General features: G+C 37.5%; 1 pseudogene across 1 annotated transcript; it reads right to left on the bottom strand.

The window, feature by feature from the left end:
* Positions 1-12,227: 12,227 nt before the first annotated feature.
* Positions 12,228-19,507, bottom strand: LOC117161777 (uncharacterized; annotated as a pseudogene). Its single transcript, XR_013060731.1, has 2 exons — positions 19,012-19,507; positions 12,228-15,893 (listed from the first exon to the last, which is right to left on the bottom strand). The product of XR_013060731.1 is annotated as an uncharacterized LOC117161777 (transcript).
* Between the last annotated feature and the right edge of the window lie 2,543 nt (positions 19,508-22,050).

A 22,050-nucleotide genomic window follows, 5' to 3' on the forward strand; every position in this document is an offset into this window, starting at 1 on the left:
AAAAAAATTCTTTTTTTTTACGTGGAGGAAATCTTCATAGACACCTTACCACCCTGTGGGAACGGGCGGAAGGTAGTGCCGGATTCTTACCGGCTAAAACCTCCACGAACGGGACAGTGTATCAGTCCGAGTTTTGATCGCCGGACCCCTGTGTGCTGAACACCAAGCACCTTTAACCAAGTATTCCCAGAAAGTACACCCAGAAGACACGCACGGGAGGCGCTGGCCGCTTACCTGTAGTATATTACTTTTAAGAGAAATTTTGGTTTTTCCGTCCCCTTTTCTGAAGATCGTTCATGCCGAGGATTCGAACTCGCGACGCGTCGTCTTCAGTTCTGGGCTTTAACGAGCGTAGCTGGCTGCCCCGTCGACTTTCTACCTGATTGAAAAGTATTTGATTCTTAATGTGGCAATGTATATCAGGAAGTATTCTAATTAGCCTCTTGAAGGAGATGTATATTTTTCATAGCCCTCTCAAAATATAAGGGGTAAAATTAAATAATTCCCTTAATTAAATCATTACTATTAAGTCTATTATGAAGCGCTGAATAATATATTTTTGCTGCTATTATATTTATTGTAGTAAGAGAAGACTGTTCTAAAAGAATTCGTGCCTCTTCTATTGCGCTTATTTTCAAGATGTCTAGCCTTGCGTTTTCCATCGCACTGGCAGAGATTTTATAACGTATGGGATTGGCATAAGTTATAAATAGGTCTAATTAATAATTTGTAACAGAAGATTTTAACCTCAAAATTTACGTCCGATGCAAACGATCGAATTTGCAACAAATGACCGCAACAGTAATGGGTTAGAAGGACAAGAAAATACATATGTATGTATCCTTCTTTTGTGAAACAGAAGAACTTTATTTGTTCCTCTGCTTTTCCAACGGCACCGGAACGATGTTGATTCTCCAATCAAAAGCAATGTCTATCGTTCTCGCTTTCCTAACCAAAATTGTCCTTAACGAATCAGATCATCTCGTGACCTCAGACACACCCACCCCTAGCTTTCTTCCACCACAACATCGTCACTAAACGACTCAGTCTCCATCTTTAGAATAGGCAACACCTTTTACCGAGTTTCTACCCTTAGAACGATCGCATACTTAACGTATAAGTGTAACTAGGTTTTGCATAAAGTTATTGGAATGATTTATGTGTGTTAATTCAGTGTATATTCCATTGTGATTGTTGAATTCATAATAAAGTTTAATAAAAGCAAAATTGATAGTTGTGTTACGACTCAGCTATTTTATTTTATCATCCAACCCTCAACTATACGTGAGACTAGCCGTTGGCAGGATGATTTCTTTTTTGTTTCTGTAGTTAGCTGCTACAGTTATTGTTATGGTTTTATAAACTAGTAATTTGTTGCTCATGCTCAATTTAGATGTTCTTGCTGTAAGATAGTGCAACGATTTTCTCATTATCATTAGGTGTTTAATGTTTTCCAGTCCAACTTATGATCCAAATACAGTACAAGGTATTTAACCGAAGTTGTTTGTTCTATTTCCTGATTTAACAATTTAATCTCAGAAGATTCTTTCTCCTTAAAAATGAAGACAATGTGCGAAAACTTGTTTGAGTTTAATTGGATTTTGTTATCTCTCGCTTAGCGTTCTATATAATATACGTGTGTTTTACGTTTCTTCTTGCTATTTTAATGTTTCCATGTTTGGATGGGATATTTTCAGATGTTCTTTTTCTTTTTTTTTTATTATTTAATTTGTACTTTACAAGTTGCCCACATTCGGCAAATTTTTCAAGCTTATTTTCAGATGTGAACGTAGCGAAGGAATAAGTTTCCGTTTTTAGCGTTGTTAGCAATAAACAAAATAGAAAATGGGTTCGAGGACATTTTCTCGTGGAACCGTTAATTTCTTTCAGAGAGGACACTTACACTTCTAATTTTAACATACAAATACGTATTCACAATGTGGGAGAAAATAATTCTATATGTGCTATTCAGCAGAATTGTTTATAACTTCCTTAAAATCCTTCATTTTATCACATAATACATAAAATCATTCAAACTTTAGCGGAGGCTTTTTCCACATTGAGAAGCAACGCGGTGCAGTATTTTCCACCTTCCGTTGATCTAATTACGTCGCTGATCATTCTGTGTATTTACTTTACTGTATTCTGATTCTTCCTGAATCTAAATTGTTGGCCTAGGATTAGGTATTTAGCTTTTGGCCGGGTAGCCAGCTACGCTCGTTAAAAAACAACGGAAAAACTAAACATTATCGGCACCCACTTTTCCAAAACACACACACAAAACGACCACATGGGTCGAGAACGACTGAACAGAATTATCATCGCCGAAACAAACAAACTCAAAAATAAAATAGAACAAGGCATAGCGCAAAATAAAACAGTTTGCACATTCTCAAACGAAAACACCTCGGACAGCCCCAAACAACCAGAACCAGAAATAAACTACTTTACAAATTACAGCCAACTAAATATAATATTCTTCAAACTAAACAAATATTCTTCATAATATTTCACATAATATTCTTCAATAAACTAACAAAATAAAATGGTACTACACGGTACTCTTCAACAATGCGCTAAATAACACGTATTTCCCCGGAAAATGGAAAAAGGCCAAATTAATAGCCATTACAAAAAAATAAAGACGGTTCATCACCTGCAAACCTACGACCTATAGGCCTCCTCCCCAACCTAAGCAAAGTATTGGAAATAGTCATAAACAACCCCTTAGCCTCCTTCTGCGCAATAAATAACGTAATCCCAGAAAATCAATTCAACGCAATTAGAAGAAAAACAGCAGTTACCCCATCAGCGACATCTACAGCCAGCGCAACAATTATCACGAGCAACATTTTTACACCTAAACAATAAGAACAGAACTCCAAGAACTTTTTGACAAAATTAACGATTACTACGGTGGCGGATCGGTATCAACAGGACGCCGACAGGTCGAGGCATCAACGCGGCGCAACACTTCCCGGGCCGTCCGCTGGTACCAACCGCTAACACTAGAGGGCTACGACGATAACGAGTCTGTCTAACTCGCTAGCGATCGAATATACGAGCGATTGATACAAATACCGCGCCTAGCGAGACTCCCTCTACGTCTAAGGCAGGGACTACCGGGCATAGCCTTACTGACGAGTCCACCGGTAGTCCCGGGACGAAACGCAAAACTCTCTTTTCATTCGCCACACTACTATGCATGGAAACTAAAAATCAATGCAAGCAAATGCGAAACCATACTGTTTAGACCCAAGTCAAGTGAAATCGGCCCAATAGAAAGAGAACACTGTAAAAAATTCCAATTAAGAGAAAAAGCAAACGAAGGGGAGCTCATACCACACAAAAATTGCGTAAAATATCTAGGAGTAAATATAGACGACAAATTAAACTACAAGCAGCACCTCGAAATTCAACTCTCCAAAGCCAGCAAAGCATTCTAGAAAACAAAAAGATTGTTCTACTCCAAACCTCTCAACAGCAAAGTAAAAATCCTGTGCTACCAAGCACTAATCAGACGGATCATAACCTACAGCTGCCTAATCTGGTACAACATATCAGCTTCCCTCATGGAAAAAATTCACATATTCGAAGGAAAATGCATCAGGGCTTGCCTAAGTACTTACAGATTCGAACACAGCAGATTCAAAAAATACGTCAAAGGTAAAAGAATCTACGACTTAGCCAACAACCACCGCATCGACTGTCACATCTTAAAATAAGGGCGTAACCTAACAAACAAACACTCACTACACTAAAGAAATGAATCAATCAAATTCAAAGATGGTATTCCACTGGAAGTAGTCATCCACATGTTATATTATTATATCACTAAGCTATAATATTTTACCAAATGTCCTACTGGACAAATTGTAAAATGTAAATAAATAAATAAAAAAACACATCTTAAAACTAACAAGGAACCACTTCGCGCAAGCTGCAAAGAGTTTAGCTGCAAAAGCTGCAAAATAGTTTAATCTTCGGTTGCTTATTTCCAAACGATTCGTATTACAATAATACACTGACAACAAGTTACGTACAGGAAGCGTTTTTATATCTAGACGAAGGAAACTATCTACAAGACCAAAATAATATCCCAATAATATACCATATAAAAGGCAAAATAGGGATTAAAACAATACTCTACGAGAAAAACATAAATGGACAAACCGTAGGCACTAGGTGGAGATACAATATGGCCCTTCACCAAAAAGACACAGAAGACAATCACAGAAAAAACATAAAAAAATTGGTAGATACCGAAACCATATTAAAAAAGAGAATAAGAAGAGAAAGAGCCACAAAACGGCAACGCTCAGATCTCGCTCCGTATAAAATAGTGTGAATATTGTAAACTTTGTAAATATTGCAAATAATTCTACAGGACATCCCTCCCTTCTCCTCCCCGACCACCCTCACCGACCCTTTTCCAAAATCCCACAACCCCTCTGAAACCAAATAGACTAACGAACTGTCCTATTTTTGCGACCAGGTTTTCAGAACAGAGATAGAAAGAAAAAAACAACATCGTATATAAGCACTGCTCTACAGCGACTTAAATCTAATTTATATATTGTAAAGCTAAAAGAATGTAACTTCGACACACAAAATATTGACTGGCGGGTGAAGAGAGAGGTTTGCGTTTCGTCCCGGGACTACCGATGGACTCGTCAGTAAGGCTATGCCCGGTAGTCCCTGCCTCAGACGTAGAGGGAGTCTCGCTGGGTGCGGTATTTGTATCAATCGCTCGTATATTCGATCGCTAGCGAGTTAGACAGACTCGTTATCGTCGTAGCCCTCTAGTGTTGGCGGTTGGTACCAGCGGATCGCCCGGGAGGTGTTGCGCCGCGTTGATGCCTCGACCTGTCGGCGTCCTGTTGATACCGATCCGCCACACTGGCATCGAACCGTTCTGAGGCATATAACCAATTAATGGAATGTTATTAATTGCACAAAGCCATTTCCACTCACCTATTGTCAAAATTATTTCGCCCTGTCTGGACCTAGGGAATCTAACTATGAGGAACAGCAAGTAACTCCAACATTGAAATTCTTCAACGCTTCCAATCGAAAACGCTAAGATCCCTAATTGATGCACCTTGGTATGTAACCAATGAAACAATACACCGCGACCTCAAGATACCCACAGTCAAAGAGGAAATAGCAAAATATAGCGACAGATATAGCAAAAGAATCAACAAACACCGAAACCCCCTAATCACTGGACTACTCGATACGACGGACCAGATTCGCAGGCTGAAGAGGCACTACCCGCTAGGCCTAAACGTTAGATTCATTTAATTACCCAAATTAAGCATATGCACTTACTTATAATACTTATAAATTATACCTATCTATAATAAGTATTAACTTATTGTAAATAAACAGCCATGTCACTGCGCCACGCCAGGAAAATTACTGAAAATTCTCAACGCGAGAATTGATTGTAATTTCAACAAATAAATAAAAAAAAAATGAAAGGTCCTTCAGACCAAGCGAGTATCTCTCGTCTTAGGTTTCCTTTTACGTTTATTGTTTACTGCGGGTTAACGCGGAAAGTTAGTTTTCCTCACGTCTGGTATGAAACAAAGATAGAATTAACCAGTTCACAAGTATTAAAAAGTCACTTTATATACTGTGACGAAATAATATCCAAGAAACGTGTTAAAACATGCATAGAATATGCATGAATTAGACTGAGAAACCACTCCGCTCTTTCGCCACTAACTTCGATACAACCGTCACCAACTAGTCGCAGAGTGGGACTGACCGAAGCTGCCTGGATGCAACGCCAACGAACCCCATGCGGCTACTGCCCTGCCATCTATAATAACCCTACAGCACAGGATAATACTTGGACTGGTTCCTCCCTAAATGTGAAATTTATTTATATCAACAATATATATGTCGGGTTTACATTGGAATTAGGGTTAGGGGCGTAAAACGAATCTTCATTTGGATTACACATTGTCGTTATGCAATAGAGAAGGCATTGACTGGTGCAAATACGATTATTACAGGACTTGACAAGTAACCACGGCACTTAGATACTCGGGAAGCTAATGACCATGATCCTAGGTTCAATAACGAATCCGCGGTCAACGGGATAACAGAATGCGCTTTTTTCCAAAGCCCAAATGGTACTCGAATTGCTTGTTGCTTGGCTACGGTGGATGTATAACTAAACTAACTCTTTGTTAAAACGTGGAATATCCATCGAGCGTAAAGACGCTAAGTAACTCGCTAATACGACCTCACGAGAGAATGACTTTCCGTCGCGTTGATGCCATAGAGCAAAACTATGATGGGGTGTGTCTACAGACATGAGATCATCGGATTCGTCGAGGATAGCCTTCGTTCAGAAAGTAAGAAAAATTGACGTTGCTGCTAATTGGTCAATCTCCATATCGGTGGTTAGAAAAAGGAGCTAGCTGCCCTCGGGGGAAAGTTGCTAGTGGGAGACATCGTTCGTTGAAAGAAATAGATCTCCCCTATCTTCCAGTAGTTAGGACAAAGACGGTTTGTCTGTTTGAAGGACTTTAGGTAACTAGATCTTAGTGTTTATAATGTCCCTCCGGCTAGCTGATCACGTACTGTGGAGACGCGTCGGCATCTGGTAACCATCATACCAGAAGAATAGGATCAGCGTGTGGCGAGCCACGGGACAGAAACCGTTGGAATGTTTACTGTTGCGTGCCGCTACAAATATTTCTTTTAAGGAGAGCTATATAATTGCTTCATACCTGTGTTAGGTGCACCTTCCTGCCGTGACCGTAGCTACGTTCAGCGACCCGTCATATCACTTCGATCCCAAGCCCACTGCCATAAACCTCGGACACCCATGCTCGGATTAGAATATAATCAACTGTTCCTCAGTTTTATTATTTAATTGTAGCTATAATAAAAAGTCTGGACTAAAGTATCGGGGCCTTCCCTAACGTTCCAAAAAAAGGGCCCGATGCCCTTTCATTTCCGACGTATATATTACGAAATGGCCCTAATTAGATTATTGAGGTTCGTGCGATCAAAATGATATTAAATATGGCTACATTTCACCAACAGTCTTTAACTAAATTAAAGAAATGCGTAATACGTGACTGAGACACTATCATATATAGTATCTTACTGCAATTTAGCTATTCTATCTCATTCGCACTAACCTTTAATACGCGCATGGTTACGTACCATAGAGCACGACAGAGTGAATAGAAGTCGGGTGATTTGGTTCTATCCTTAAACAGTCACCTCCTCGGATATGTGGCCACGCGCAGATCCGATCGTTGGCTATATATGCGGGCATTACGCTGAGGAAAAAGTAATTCTTAGAGGAATCAAAATTACAGGATGTAGCAAGTTCCTAAGTAGCTGTACGTATATAAGAAATTCGTAAACAATATAGTGCAGTACCTCCCTTGCTTCTGAGCCGTCGTGTTAGTCCTCTTTCCAGTAAGGCTTAGTACTTGGTAACGCTGGTAAATGTACAGATAGTAGTCGATCTCTGCGATTTCGGTGATTTTTAAATATGTTGTGAGGGGAGAGAGAGCACGACTCTGAACAACTCTTTCCTTTTTCTAAATACATATAACCGACTAAGCGGTATCGCTTAATTACCGATTAGTTAGATCGCGGCGTATTTCTGATTCCGCAACTTACATGCCAAACGGAAAATACGGCACACGAATTTCATTCGTGTGTAAGCAATCGTGCGCTCCAGTGAAGTGATTCAGAGAAGTGTTACGAATAGTGATAGTGAGGGGAAGTCAAACAATGCAGCAGCAGATACCAACAATCAAGATTGCAATCAAAGGAGAAAAGTATTACATGAACGGGTCGGTAGATTTACCAGGCTTAAAGCAACAGCAGCAAAATAACAACAATCAAAACGATATAGCTACAGAAAAAATAGAAGAGCCGTGGAGACAGGAGGAGTGCAGCCACGATAACGAAAGATGTTACCAGGACGAAAACTGGAAGCTAGCAAAGACTAGCAAAAAACGTAAAATAATTCCAAGCACAAGTGCCGCAGGAAATCTACATACTGAAAAGCAGCGATGGCTGCAAGAATTACCATTTACAAACTCCTTCGTCTCATTAACGGAAGAAATAGACGACGACCCAACAACCAAAAACACAACTCAATCAACACACATTACAAAACCACCACCAATATTTGTTGAGACCCAGATAATAGACCCGCTTGTTGATCGACTAAACGATATAGTTGGGAAGGAAAATTACGCAATAAAAGAAACAAAATTAGAACAAGTAAAAATTCAAACAAACACCCCAGAAAATTATAGGAAAATGATAAAAGAATTAAAGGAAAAAAATGCTATATACCACACGTACCAGCTCAAAACGGACAGAAGCTACAAATTAGTTATAACAGGATTACGTCCAAAAATTAACACGAAAAAATTAAGTGATGAATTAGCAAAAATTGGCCATCAAACAAGAGCAATAAACAATATGACAAAATCGAAGCAACCATTACCATTATTCTTAATAGAACTTGAACCTAGAACCAATAACAAGGAAATTTATGAAATCAAAAAAATTCTAAATACAATAGTAACAGTGGAACCACCAGGCTACAAAAAAGATATACCACAATGCATGCGATGCCAACAATACGGTCACACAAAAATTTATTGTAACAGAAGCCCGGCATGTGTTAAATGTGCAAAAAATCACTTAACAATACACTGCCCATACACAGGAAAAATAGAAGAAGTTAGATGTTATAATTGTAACGGAAACCACCCAGCCAGCTATAAAGGATGTGATATATGATATATGATATGATGTGAATATGAACCAAAAGCTATAAACAGAGCCATAGATCCCCAAGGTAATCGAAGCTATGCGCAAGTAACCCAAGACATTGGACAAGCAATGCTCACAAATAATCAGAATCAAAGCAAGAACATCGAAGAAGTGAGCTAAACACAATACAAAGGCAACAAGTACAACAAACAGCAGTCATGTTACATCTACTCACAAACTTGCTAAGTAAAAAATAGAGATGGATATGTTGAAAATAGCAGCCTGGAACTCCAATGGCTTGTAACAGCGAGCCCACGAAACTAAAACATTTTTGTATGAAAATAATATTGATATACTACTTGTCTCAGAAACACATTTCACTCTAAAAGGTTACATGAAAATACCGTATTACACCATCTACGACACCAAACACCCTTCAGGTAAAGCAGTAATAATAAAAAATGACATAAAGCATCACTTACATAGTTAATCAAATCAAGAACACTTAAAAGCAACCACTGTCACAATACAAACCAATGACAATTACTTCTAAATATCAGCAGTATATGTGCCTCCGAGACACAAAATGACACTTAAAAAATGGGAAGAGTACTTCCAATCCTTAGGCGACAAATATATAGCAGCAGGAGACTTTAATGCAAAGCACACATTATGGGGTTCGAGAATTAACACACCGAGAGGTAGAACATTAGAAAAATACATTAGAAGCAGCAACCTCAACGTACTATCTACAGGAAAACCAACTTACTGGTCGACAGACCTCGATAAAATACCTGACCTGTTGGATTTTGCAGTAACAAAAGGACTACACATAAGCCAATTAAAAATAACAACCAGCCTTGAGCTTAACTCCGACCATACACCAATTATATTAGAATATATAAGCAAACCATTACTTTATAACAAGTCGGAGTCGCTTTGCAATAAAAACTGGCAAAAATCTAAATTAAGCATAATGAATAAACTAAATATATACAAAACAATAATCAAACCAATCTGGACATATGGAGTCCCACTATGGGGGACGGCAGCAATGAGTCACGTAAATAAAATAGAAACAGAGCAAACAAAAATTTTAAGGACAATAGTTAACGCTCCATGGTACGTCAGAAATGAAGACTTACGAAAAGATTTAAAAATTCCAACAGCCAAAGAGGAAATCGATAGATATTCAAAAAAGTATAAAGGAAGACTTGTAACACACCCAAACCATATGATTGCTGAATCGAATAAAACCATAATAGAAAGAAGACTGAAGAAGAAGCATCCCACAGATCTCACAATAGAAATAAAATATAAACAACTTGGAAGATGGAACCTCGCTGGGGTTAACCATCCACATGTTATATTATTATACCACTAAGCTATAATTTTTTACCAAATGTCCTACTGGACAAATAGTAAAATTTAAATTAAATAAATAAAAAAAACGAATTTCATTCGGGGCCGAGGTGAAAATAGCGTGACTGAAGGACGACAAGATAACAGAGGCACGTTAGAGCACGCCGTTGATATTATACCCGTGTTGTATGTGACGTTCTCAGGGAACGTGCATGGAATGGGCCGGCACCCATACTCCGGATCTCCTCCGTTGAAATTCAATTCTCGTTAACTTACCGTGCCGCAATTGAAACGCAATACAACCGTCCACCTGATAAATATGGCTAGTGTCACGTCCCGCGCTGCGCATGCGCTGCGCACGCGCCGTAACGTAGGCTAAAACTACCAATAGCGCGAGTGAGCGTTCCAATTTGAAATTTAAATTAATTTTAACAATTTGTATATAAACCAAATTCGAACCTCACAACCCCCACGGAATAACCCGTCACATGACAACCCCTCCACGGTAGACCTAAATATAAATAAGCGTAGCGGCATAGAAGAAGCGGTAATAATTCCTTAGTTTTAGAATAGTTAATTCCTCAGTTTTGGGTGATTAGTTTTGTCAGTTCTTGGTGATTAACTCCTTTGTTCTTGGCGATCAGTTCCCATTTCCTGGCAAGTAATTTCTTTTTCATAGCGATTAATTCTTAATTCCTCTAGCTCTTAATTTCTCAATTCCTTTGTTTTTTAATTCTTCAGTTCCTTAGTTTTCAGCTCTTAATTCCTTTAGCTCTTAGTTTTGCTCTCAGCTTTTAGGTTCTTTAGTCCTTTAGTTCTTTAGCTTTTAGTTCTTTGTTTTACTAGTTTCCAATTCTTGTTAGTCTTGTTAATCGACGTGTTTGTATTTGTCAATTTGTAAACTATCGGAAATCTATCGAAATTAAAATCTTGTAATTAATAAGAGCGAAACGTATTGCGAACGATTGTAACTCCGAGCATTCGAAATTTCAACGACTATTCTGTCAATATCCAATTAGAATACGAATAAACATTTTTTTTGTGAAGAATATTTGTCTAATAATATAGCAGGATTAAGCGAACATTTATTTTCACCAATTTTAATCCCCTCCCGTGCCAGTACTCCTGCGCATAGCAGGTTAGCCGAAACGTGGAGTTTAATTTCAAATTGCATTAAATAACAGACAATACTACAATTTAATCTAAATTCAAAAATTAACGGCAACGCAACCAAAACGAGCCAGACAAAACGTAACACTAGCCTCTCTCTCACCCTAATTTTGATCGGACACCTCTGGATTTTATCAAAATTTCCTATACCTTTCCCTTTAGGATATGTATTGGGCAAAGGTCCATTTTTCTTTAAAGTGCTTTCTATTTTGCCATTAAAATCTATAATGTAGTAAAATGTTTTCTCTACTTTTCGTTCGTGTTTCACTTTAGGTGATCTTCGGCAACATTGGACAACTTTGCATAAGTTACCACACCGATGAAACTTTACTCGAGATTATAACTGGTGGAGTTCTCTTTGGAATTCCTCTAATTCGATGTACTTTTCTTTTTTTCTTTTCCACTCGAACGATCCATCTTAACATACTTCAGATTAAATTCGATAGAAGCTTCGGTTTAAATTTCTAAATCCTGGTTATTGGCAGAATCTGTAAAATTGTATTTCTTCTGACACAAAGACTCTTCATGTTTCCATAGAGAGGATTTGTTTTAGCGCAGTCACTGCTGATCGATTATCGCGGTGAAAACAGGATGGAACAGCATAACCCGACAAATACGTCGTTATTTTCTCGTTGATGGTTCAACAGAAACGTAGCTTCAATCTTCTAATTAACGTTGCTTGTACAAAACGTTTCGAATCAAAGTGCTGTATTCAAGTTCACCCTATTTCAAGTCCCGAGTATACAAAGACATAATTTTAACTTCATGTCGCGTCTTTTAATTAACGCGAGTCATACACAACGTTCCGAATGCGAGAGTGTTGGTTCGTACAGCAACAAAGGTTGTACGACTGTCGTAGTTTACACGGGGAAAGAGTTTACATTATTTTCTGGAAAATGTAATTTATTAAAGAATACCTACACTTTTAGAAACAGTACACATCGTACTACTAAAATCTACAAATTTCCCGAGCAATCTATTAAGTTTACAAGCTTTCTAAGTTTTAGAAAATACAAACGTTAGCTCTTATAACTGCTCAACTGTTCGTTTCGTTGTACGGCAGAACCGGTGAAAGCTCGTAAAAATAGTTCATTTTCCCGCTGTGAAACAACCAATTTATTCGATTACACGCTGCAACTATTCTGTGATATAAACGTCAATTCTTATGTCTTTATAGAAATTCTAATACGACAATTTTCATTCGCGCTTTCATAGCGATACATATCGTTCTTGGTCTCATGTTCCTCCCGATTATCGTATTGTACGACCGGCACTGTGATGGAAATTGAAATATTTATTTACTTAATATTTAACGTAAAATTAAAATTGCACATTACAAAACATTATCGTTCCCGTACAATTATCATTCGACGTCATTAATCGATAGCTGGGTAAGTAAATACATCATTTCATAATGAAAATTGTAATTACGATCCATATTTAAATTAGTCATCTGTCAAATATGAAACATATCATATAATCATTCCACGTGAGATAAACGAAATGAATTTTTTTAAAATCTCAATATCAAATTCAATAATAGGTTTATCCATTTTTTAACGGATGTTGTAATTATTATATCGAGCGGACGTTTAAACGAATAATCATAGCGAATAAACATTGCAATAGAAGAAAAATGACCAATATCAGATCAATTAAGAAAAGAAATTGCAACATTTACTTACCCTCGCTTCATTTATTTTCTAACTTCTTCAAACATTTACGCTGACCAAAAACAATTTATAAAATATGAAGATCCGCAAACGCGCACGTCGAACGAAAAACTCGCTTTAACAAAAACTTTTACAATAATGAAATGGGGTAGTGATCAACGTACTTGATAAAATACACACGTACGCACGCATGCACACGCTCACGCACACACACACACAGAAACATATACGTATATGAAAGCACATAAATATAACGCGTTCAAAGAATAGCAGACAAATTTATTACTCGATTTATCATAATTTTCATTAAGCTGCTTCAATCGGCACTTAGTAAACGATACGATAACGCGATTAGATCTCTTTATCTCTTATGTGAAAAAAACGATGTATATTAAATAAAGTTAGAGACAGAATGGAATATCTAGTTCGCTCGTTTTCTGGCTGGTCGTCTAGCCTAGAATGCTTGACATATTCTGCTTCAACAAACTGAGACCATCGCAAACAATGAACAGGAAGCGCCTAAGGCTGACACCCAAACTTCACTCAATGCTCGATGTTTGAGCCGAGCGCAGATCGTACTAGGTCAGAAGCGTCGATTTGTCTTGTATAGTATATTTCAACAAATATCGATACATTTCATGCGTGTCATGGAAAATGCGAATACATGACTTAAAGAACATTTCGAAATCATTTGCTTCGTGTGTGTGTGTGTACTTGGCGTGTTTATTGTACGTCTCAATCTAGCCCGATTCTTCAGTATAATAGCGTGAAAATTGATTTTGAAACGACCTATAAATCAAAGAATTAAATATTCTCTATGCTTTTATTTTATGATTATCTTAATTTATCCAAAGAATCATGAACACATGCGAAAAGTCTGATCCAATATATCGCGGTCGCGCGCCTCGCGGGCGAATCGTGCGAATGAACGTGTAGCTTATCTGCGTGGAGATGTGATTCGTAGCTGAAGCCTTCGTTACAAGTATCGCATTTGTAAGGGTACAATTTCCATGATTCGTCCGGATAATGCTCCAACTTGTACATTCCTTGAAACGATTTACCACATATTGCGCATAAAAAATCATTGCCCTTGTAATAATACGTGTCATGCTCGACTAAACGTTCGTAGGATTCGAATAACAAATGGCATATATTACAGATTGGTTTATCTTCCACAGCGCAATCGGAATTCAACACCAGCCTAGAATCTTGCCCAATATGCAAATGTCGTTCGTGAATTTGAAGACTCTGTTTCTTAACAAATCCTTGATCGCAGAACTTACAAAAGAATTTGTAGTTCACCGAACACGAAGGCGCATGAGTAGCAAGCATGTGAAACTGTAAGAATCTTTTAATGGAAAACATCGTGTTACAAACGTTACACTTTTCTGTGGCTGTTTGGCGATAGGTGCGTTCGTGTATGCACAAATTTTTAAGTGTTCAGAATTGTGTTCCACAAGTAGTGCAAGGAATCGTGTCAGCTTTCAAAGGCAAGTTACATGTCGAGTTTGTTTCACGAAAACCTTCAAATTCCTCTTTCACATTTTTCGATACTGCTTGCTTGAAAGCGTCTTCGATTTCCTTTTCCTTTTAGTTTTCGTCTTCGTCTTCGCCTGACACAAAACTAGTAGGCTCCAAGAATTTGTCGCATTTCTCCAAACGGACCACGCATTCTTTATACTTAACTTCCGGTGCAGATCTTCTACTTTGGTCAAATATATAGGGGAACTTGTTTGTTTTAAAAGATTGTCTTGATCTTCCAAAGGTCTCAAACTCCAATAAATCGTAAAAATCATATAAAGAAGAAAAACATCTTTTCACTGACCTAAGGTTGTAAGGCGTATTGCGCGAGGTATTACAGCTTCCAGGTTCAACTTTTATTTCGTTCCTTAATAAAGATATCATTGTTTTTAAATTCACATGAGTTTGAACAAATGGTCGTTTCCTAACAGGAGATTCGATTCGCTCAACAGAAGTAGACATCTGAATAACTTCTGCAGCAGTTGATGTCTTGTTACTAAATGTGTCGAACGTTGAAGTTGGAATAATAGTCGCAGTAACAGGAATATTCTCCGTATCGATAACTTTTTCCGGGCTAACCCATTTGTCATTCGGTTTGTCTTTGTACGTCGATATGAAGCCTGTAAGGACGGTCTGCTTCATCCTTTTCGACTGTGTACAATGCGAATCGTTTAACCATTTCGTGTGCGTAGACTTGATATTGCTGTTCGAACCCTTGATGGATGTACTGTTTAAACTATTAGATGGTATCAAAGGTATATTTATTGAGCTATCTACGTTTTTTGGGCAGGGACTGTGTGAAGTATTTGATTCTGCCATGGCTATACCATCCGAATGATTCGACTTTCCTAACGATTCAGAAGATGTTTTCGTGATTTTGCTTTCACCAGAAAATATTGCGTTCCCATGCGCATGGAATAAATGAGATTGGATATGTCTTTTAAAGGAAAACCTTCGGCTACAAAAATTACATCTATATCCAGACAATTGTTTCGTACGACATTGCTTCTTTAAATGACGTATCAAGGAAAAATGCATAGTGAAAATCGCAGTGCAATTATTACACTTAAATACATTACAGGTATATAATTTGTTATGCTGATCAAATAAATGTTTAGTTCGAAAAGTTAACAAACAAACGTTGCAACTTCTTCTGTTGTTTGAAGGTACTTTATGTTTACTTTTTCGTTTATCAGGATCCGATTTCTTATTTTCTAGATACGTACTTTCTTGAGGAAACGCGAATTCTTCGTCTTCAGAATAAACGTCATCCGAAGATTCACCTTTAAACGTCGCTGTTTCATTTTCATTCCCTGTATTCGTATCAACTGGCGACAAATCATCGCAGATCTCCGGATCGATTGGCTCTTCTTTTATTCTTATTGCATAGTCAGAAGGCTGAAAAAAATATACAAACCTAACGTAACATTCTAAAAAACGAAAAATCTATGAAACAGTCCTAGCCTAGTAATTGAAGCCAATCGTGTCATAAATATCATGGGTTGGATAGAAAACTATGTATAGAGCTACAAAACTAGATAGTAGAAAGAACGCTTTATGACGCCATGTTTATGAGTTAGCCAGGTTCTACCATTAAAAACATGAAAAACATAACTGCACAAATCCAGAATATTACATACATAAGAAGAGAGGTGTAAATTTTGTGTAAATTTACAGCTTCATTAGAATTGCTACGAAACTTTTCCTCAACTCCAAACATTTATCATAGGACATGGCCGATCGATATTTTCAAACTATTGTGTAGTGAAGTGGATTATATTCAACTTTCAATTATATTCAAATGGAAGAAAAATCAGATTCGCATACGATATTTTTAACATGGTTGTTTAACGTTATTTCATGAATGTATTCTTCCAAGTAACAAATTGGTACAAAGCAACGAGCGGTTCTTCTATATGTTTAACAAATTGTATATTATAAATGAGAAATGAAATATACGACAGAGCAACAAACACCATGCAAAACTCTAAAAATTCAGTATCATTTGAAAATATAAAAAAACAACTCAAAAAGTTTACAAAAATCACCATGAATTGTTTAAAGTAGCAATATTTGTATCCAATTCGATGGAAAATATTGTAGAATCAATCGCGATCAGTAACCGGTGTGAGAAACAGTCAATGGTAGTAACTGGTCAAAAAGAAGGAAAACGTGACTGTCAACGGTGCTTACATACGCTGATACGATGAACGCATCAACGTTTTTTGATCTTTTATGGTGTATATTGGCTTGCATCGATGCAGAAAGTAATATTATTTCCTTAATTGGTAGGCAAAGCCATTGGGTATATATTATGTATATATTGATATACTGATGTCATTTCACGATACTTTGGAGTCGATGCGTAGCGTCATTACGATACGTTTCCGCTATACAGGCTGCTCAACGAATTTTCTACGCTAGACTATACTAGAACTACTGTCCCGATGCTGTTCGGGCAGTAAGGGACATATGCAAAATTCCTCCCTTTCACTATGTTGCCAATTTGTATAAGAATATATATACACGCGGGTAAACGCACACGCGTATCTGTGCCTCGTTATAACTGTGTGCGGAAAAATTTTGTATATAAACCCACAGCAGCAATACTTTTCATAACGCATACAGCTTTAAACCTGGGCATAAGGTTACACGAGCGTTAAAACGGGCATACGTTTCACAGTCATTTCGTACGTACGTAGAAGTCACGGCATACGAGCGTCGTCTGTTTTGCAGAGCTGGCGGAACAATTACTCACGCCCTATCAGTGTGCTGACACGCAGATGGTCGAAGCGCTAAATTTCTAGTTCTCAAAAATAGCGATTGTTCTTGACTGTGGCGTAAACCATGCTTGACGGAACGTTCGCGACATTGTGTTGTAAAACTCCAATAATATTTCTTTTTAATCTGAATCGATATCGAAGTGCGTTAAAAACTGTAAATAATTTGATTTATACAAATGATTTTTGCAATAACAAATGATTTATAATAAACAAATCTGAAAATCCTTGCACAAAATAGAAAAGTTTTCATTCCGATACAACTATTCGCTATAGAATAATCGCTGGACATACATAAAAAATACGTACTCATCGAACTGATAACGAATAACCAGCGATACGTTCGTGTGACCTGCTTTATTTAAAGTTATACGTTACAAAACGCCTCAGCTGAATCCAATGCCCGTATTTATATAAATACATCAGTGAACAGGTAGCGCACGTTCCCAGTGATGAACGTTCCTGGTACATCTGTGAGTATTAATCCATTATACGGCAATATATTTTTTACAACATACGTTGTTTCAACGCTCGTATGCTTCGACGCATTAATATGATGAAAATCTAATCTTTCTTACTAATCCACTTGGTATCGTACGAATAAATAGATAACATTTCACGATACAACAGCGATTTACATTAATATTACATAAAACATATTTATATATGTATAAATGTAGTATCGTGGACGAAAGGCCTGGGAAATATCGGGCGAACTATGAACAGTGTCGCGAGAGCCGAGGCGCCGTCGGGCCCATCAATGTGTCATCGGTCTTTTCAAGTGCATAGTTTCGTGGAAAAGACCTACGTGACCCTGGCTACGAGCGTCTGCAGAACACGTGTGCGGTGGGCCTAGGAAAAAGGCAATAGAATGGGACAACGGCCAGAGAGTGTGAGTCGAGGAGCAGTTGCGAGTCGAGAAGCAGAGTGCGAGTTGAGCGGAGACGGAGGTTGCGAGTGGCGTTGCCGAGAGAGTGTGGATTGCGTTGTTTTCTGTACGTTTGGTATGAATAGTTCAAGTTAATCAACAATCGTCTTTTCTGTCTGATTAACATCTCTATTGTCCACTCTTTGTAAACATATTACATCACGATATTACATAAATATCAATTTTATATTCTACAAGCCGAGGAAAATTAATAACAAATGATAATAACACAAATGGCAAACATAATCAGTGTACTAAATATTAACATATTAATGAAAATCATTTGTAATTCAATATTTCCATTTTTATAAAATAAAATATGTAAATGAAATTTAATTGTAAAATGATCACATTCGCATAAACTCATTACTCTACAACGGAGCAATTAAATATTATATTGATAACAATAATAAACACGGTTGCATCGATGCTAGACATTCTGCATTACTTTAGTATTTTTAATCCATGTATTATTATTGAGCCATAATATATAAAGTATAGACGCAAGAGATCATAGCGCGTTGGCCAAAGTAGTCTTATAATTGACAGATACATCATACAAAATTTTATTACCATCGTGGAAATTCCTTTTAATTCAACAATTAAATTTCATTTCTATTACAAATCATAAGTTTGCGTCAGAACGGCCAAAGAAGCAAATCTTACATTGTCATATTGAAATAGTTAAAGAAAGTGGTACATAAACATTAGCTTAATATGTTATATTAACCAAGATTTGTAGAAACAAAATACATTATTCAATACGGTCAAAGTTCACTTATCGAATGATGTTTCAAAAGGTACTTACGTCCATTTTGTTGTCCAATTTTATATCCATGGAGATTGCATAAACGGACCGCACGTAAACTAACACTCGAGCCATTTGCTTTACGAAATTATTATTATTATTAGACAAACTGCTTGCCTGTGCACAAGGAAAATCTATGATTAGTGAGCAGTAGACTTTAATAATATCCTCAAAGAACAATTCGCGTTTTCCTTAAAATATGCCATAACTGCACGATAACAGTAGCAATTTGTAAATGAATATAGAAATTGTATGAGATACAGTTATCAAATACATTTAACAAAACTGTAATTATTTGATAAAAAGTCGTGAAATCAATGAAAAGCAGAAGACAATGGAAGATATTTCAGGTTAACGTGTCATACATGATCTTAAAAGTTGTTTACACTCTCTTATTATTCACTTATTATTCATTTGCATCCAGAACATGTTTTCCTTTGTTAATAGTTCGCGTCAAGATAGAATGTAAATTTTTTATACACATATAAACATGCAAAGAGAGAGAAAATACCGTTCAAACTCGGACACCACCATGAGCAGCACTGTGGGCATTAAAATGGCATCCTCCACTAGTAGCAAACATGACGCTCAGTTCAGATAGGTTCACACGTGGCTGCAGCGCATGCGTCTTACTGAGTAGATTTTCTGACTAACTTCACGTTATGTTCAATACAATTTTTTTGTTCACGTTTCTGTATAAACTCACGTTATATATGTATGTATATCTGTGCATCTAAAAAGCAACACCAACACACGTCAATGAATATCTGATTATTCCTGCATCATAAGTACTGCAAGCTTCGTATTCGTATACACAGGTTTGTAAACTCCAGTAGAGGGGGTAATGCTCTTAATATTCGGAAATGTGCTTTACAAATCGGCCGTTAGTCGCAGCGCTGGCATCAATTTGTTAACACCTTCGTTTGCAAAATTATGAAAAGCAGTTTAGTTTATATTCTTCACCTTTAGTGATAATTTTCATCAATATACTTAAAGTAGACATGCAGTATTTCACGTGATACAAAAGAATGTTGTTTAAATGAATGTGGTTTTACATAATGCTATAGAGTTTAGTTATAGACACGATCGTGCTGCAGACACAAGAAGCGCTGCGCGGCGAAGTGTAACAAATCGATTCAAGTCCCTTACTCGAGAAATGCTTTCTGGCCCTTACATGGCAAATATATGCATACATACACAGGCGCGCGTACACACACACACACACACACACACATCTCTTCTTACTGTTGACTCTGTCAAAGGCTCATGAGATACCATTGGTTGTTAAAATATTTGTCAAAACATCTGTTTTATACTCTAGCGTTAAGAATAAGAATCCTATTGCTCAAGAAATTAAAATGTGGTTAAAGAAATGATTATTTGAACCCTATCGACAATTAACTTTTGCAGTCGGTAACTTACCGACAACATATTTATGTGTCAGGTTATCGATAGAATTTAGGGCGCGTAACAATTTTTCATTTGAATTAGCCATCGTTTTGAACAACAGAGATTATATTTACAGGTACAAAAAAAATGACTTTAACAGAGTTTAACAAACATCAGAGGTGTTTAGACACGCAAGATGCAATTGACAATGTTCTTGGGTTCGATAACGAATCCACGGTCAACGGGATAACTCTTCACTAGGCGTAGAATACATTTTAAGCACAAAATACGATTGCTGGGACGCTCAGTATAAACTGCTCGAAGTGTAACTTTCAAAGGCGATCGCACGAATAATAGACTGATGAAAATTTTCCTCGCGTTACAATCGCGTTCGTTTGTTAAATACTCGTTAGAAGCATCGAGAAAGTTCCAATCGCCGTTGCTAGGCAGTTTGTGCCTGGAGTTTTATTATTAATAAAACGTGTGTCCCATTATATTGGCACCTCCGAGGTAAAACCACACGTGGCCAGGCCCGTTCTTGAGGCCGTATGCCGCCACAACCACATTTCTAGGGAGAACCATACAACCACTCCACACCTCTGTCAGGCAAAACGTCCATCCCCTGACCGTGGCTACCAGTTATATCACCTCGAGTCCAATCTCACTATCACAAATCGCGAACGATTACAATCAGACTGAATGACAACAATTGCATAATTACCACTATGATAGAATCTAGGCTAAAGTATTAGAGGATTTTCCCAAAATTTCAAAAGAAAGGCTCCGTTTTCCTTTCATCTCCGACATACGTAATGTCATCCGAGATGACATGACACAGACGGAAGCATTTATTTACAGAATATATATCATTTTATATATTCTATTATATTATTATATTCTATATATTATATTATATATCTATTATATATCTATTATATTCTATATATTATTATTATATATTATTATATATGTCGGAGATGAAAGAACACCGGAGCCTTTGGAATTTTGGATAATTCCGCAACATTGTAACCTAGAGTCTACTATAGCTGTAATTGAACAATTGTAGTTATTCAATCCGATTGTAATTGTTCGAGAGTTGTGATAATGAGCTTGGGCTCGAGGCGACAGTCAGTCGCCGAACGTAGCCGCGGTCACGGGATGAACGCTTTGTATAACAAAGGCATGGAATAATTCTATAGCTCTCCTTAAAAAGGAAATAGTTGTAACACTCGACAGTAAACATTCCAACGGTGTCTGTCCCGTGGTTCGCCACACGCAGACCCTATTCTTCGAGTAAGATGATTGCCAGATGTCGATGCGTCTCCGCAGTACATGTTCAGCTAGCTCGAGGGCCCGTTATAAATCTTAAGATTTAGTCAACTAAAGTCTTTCAAACAGACAAACAGTCTTTGTCCCAACTACGGGAAAATAGGGGAGACCTATCTTTCAACGAGCGGCGTCTCCCACTAGCAACTTTCCCTCGAGGGCGGCTAGCATCTTTTTCTAACCACCGGTATGGAGATTGACCAATTAGCAGCAACGCCAATTTCCCTTACTTTCTGAACGATGGCTTTTCTCGACGAATCCGATGATCTCGTGTCCTTAGACACACCCTAATATAGTTTTCCTCTGTGGCATCATCGGGACGGG

Source organism: Bombus vancouverensis, chromosome 18 (assembly GCF_051014615.1).
Source record: "Bombus vancouverensis nearcticus chromosome 18, iyBomVanc1_principal, whole genome shotgun sequence".
Lineage (NCBI taxonomy): Eukaryota > Metazoa > Arthropoda > Insecta > Hymenoptera > Apidae > Bombus > Bombus vancouverensis.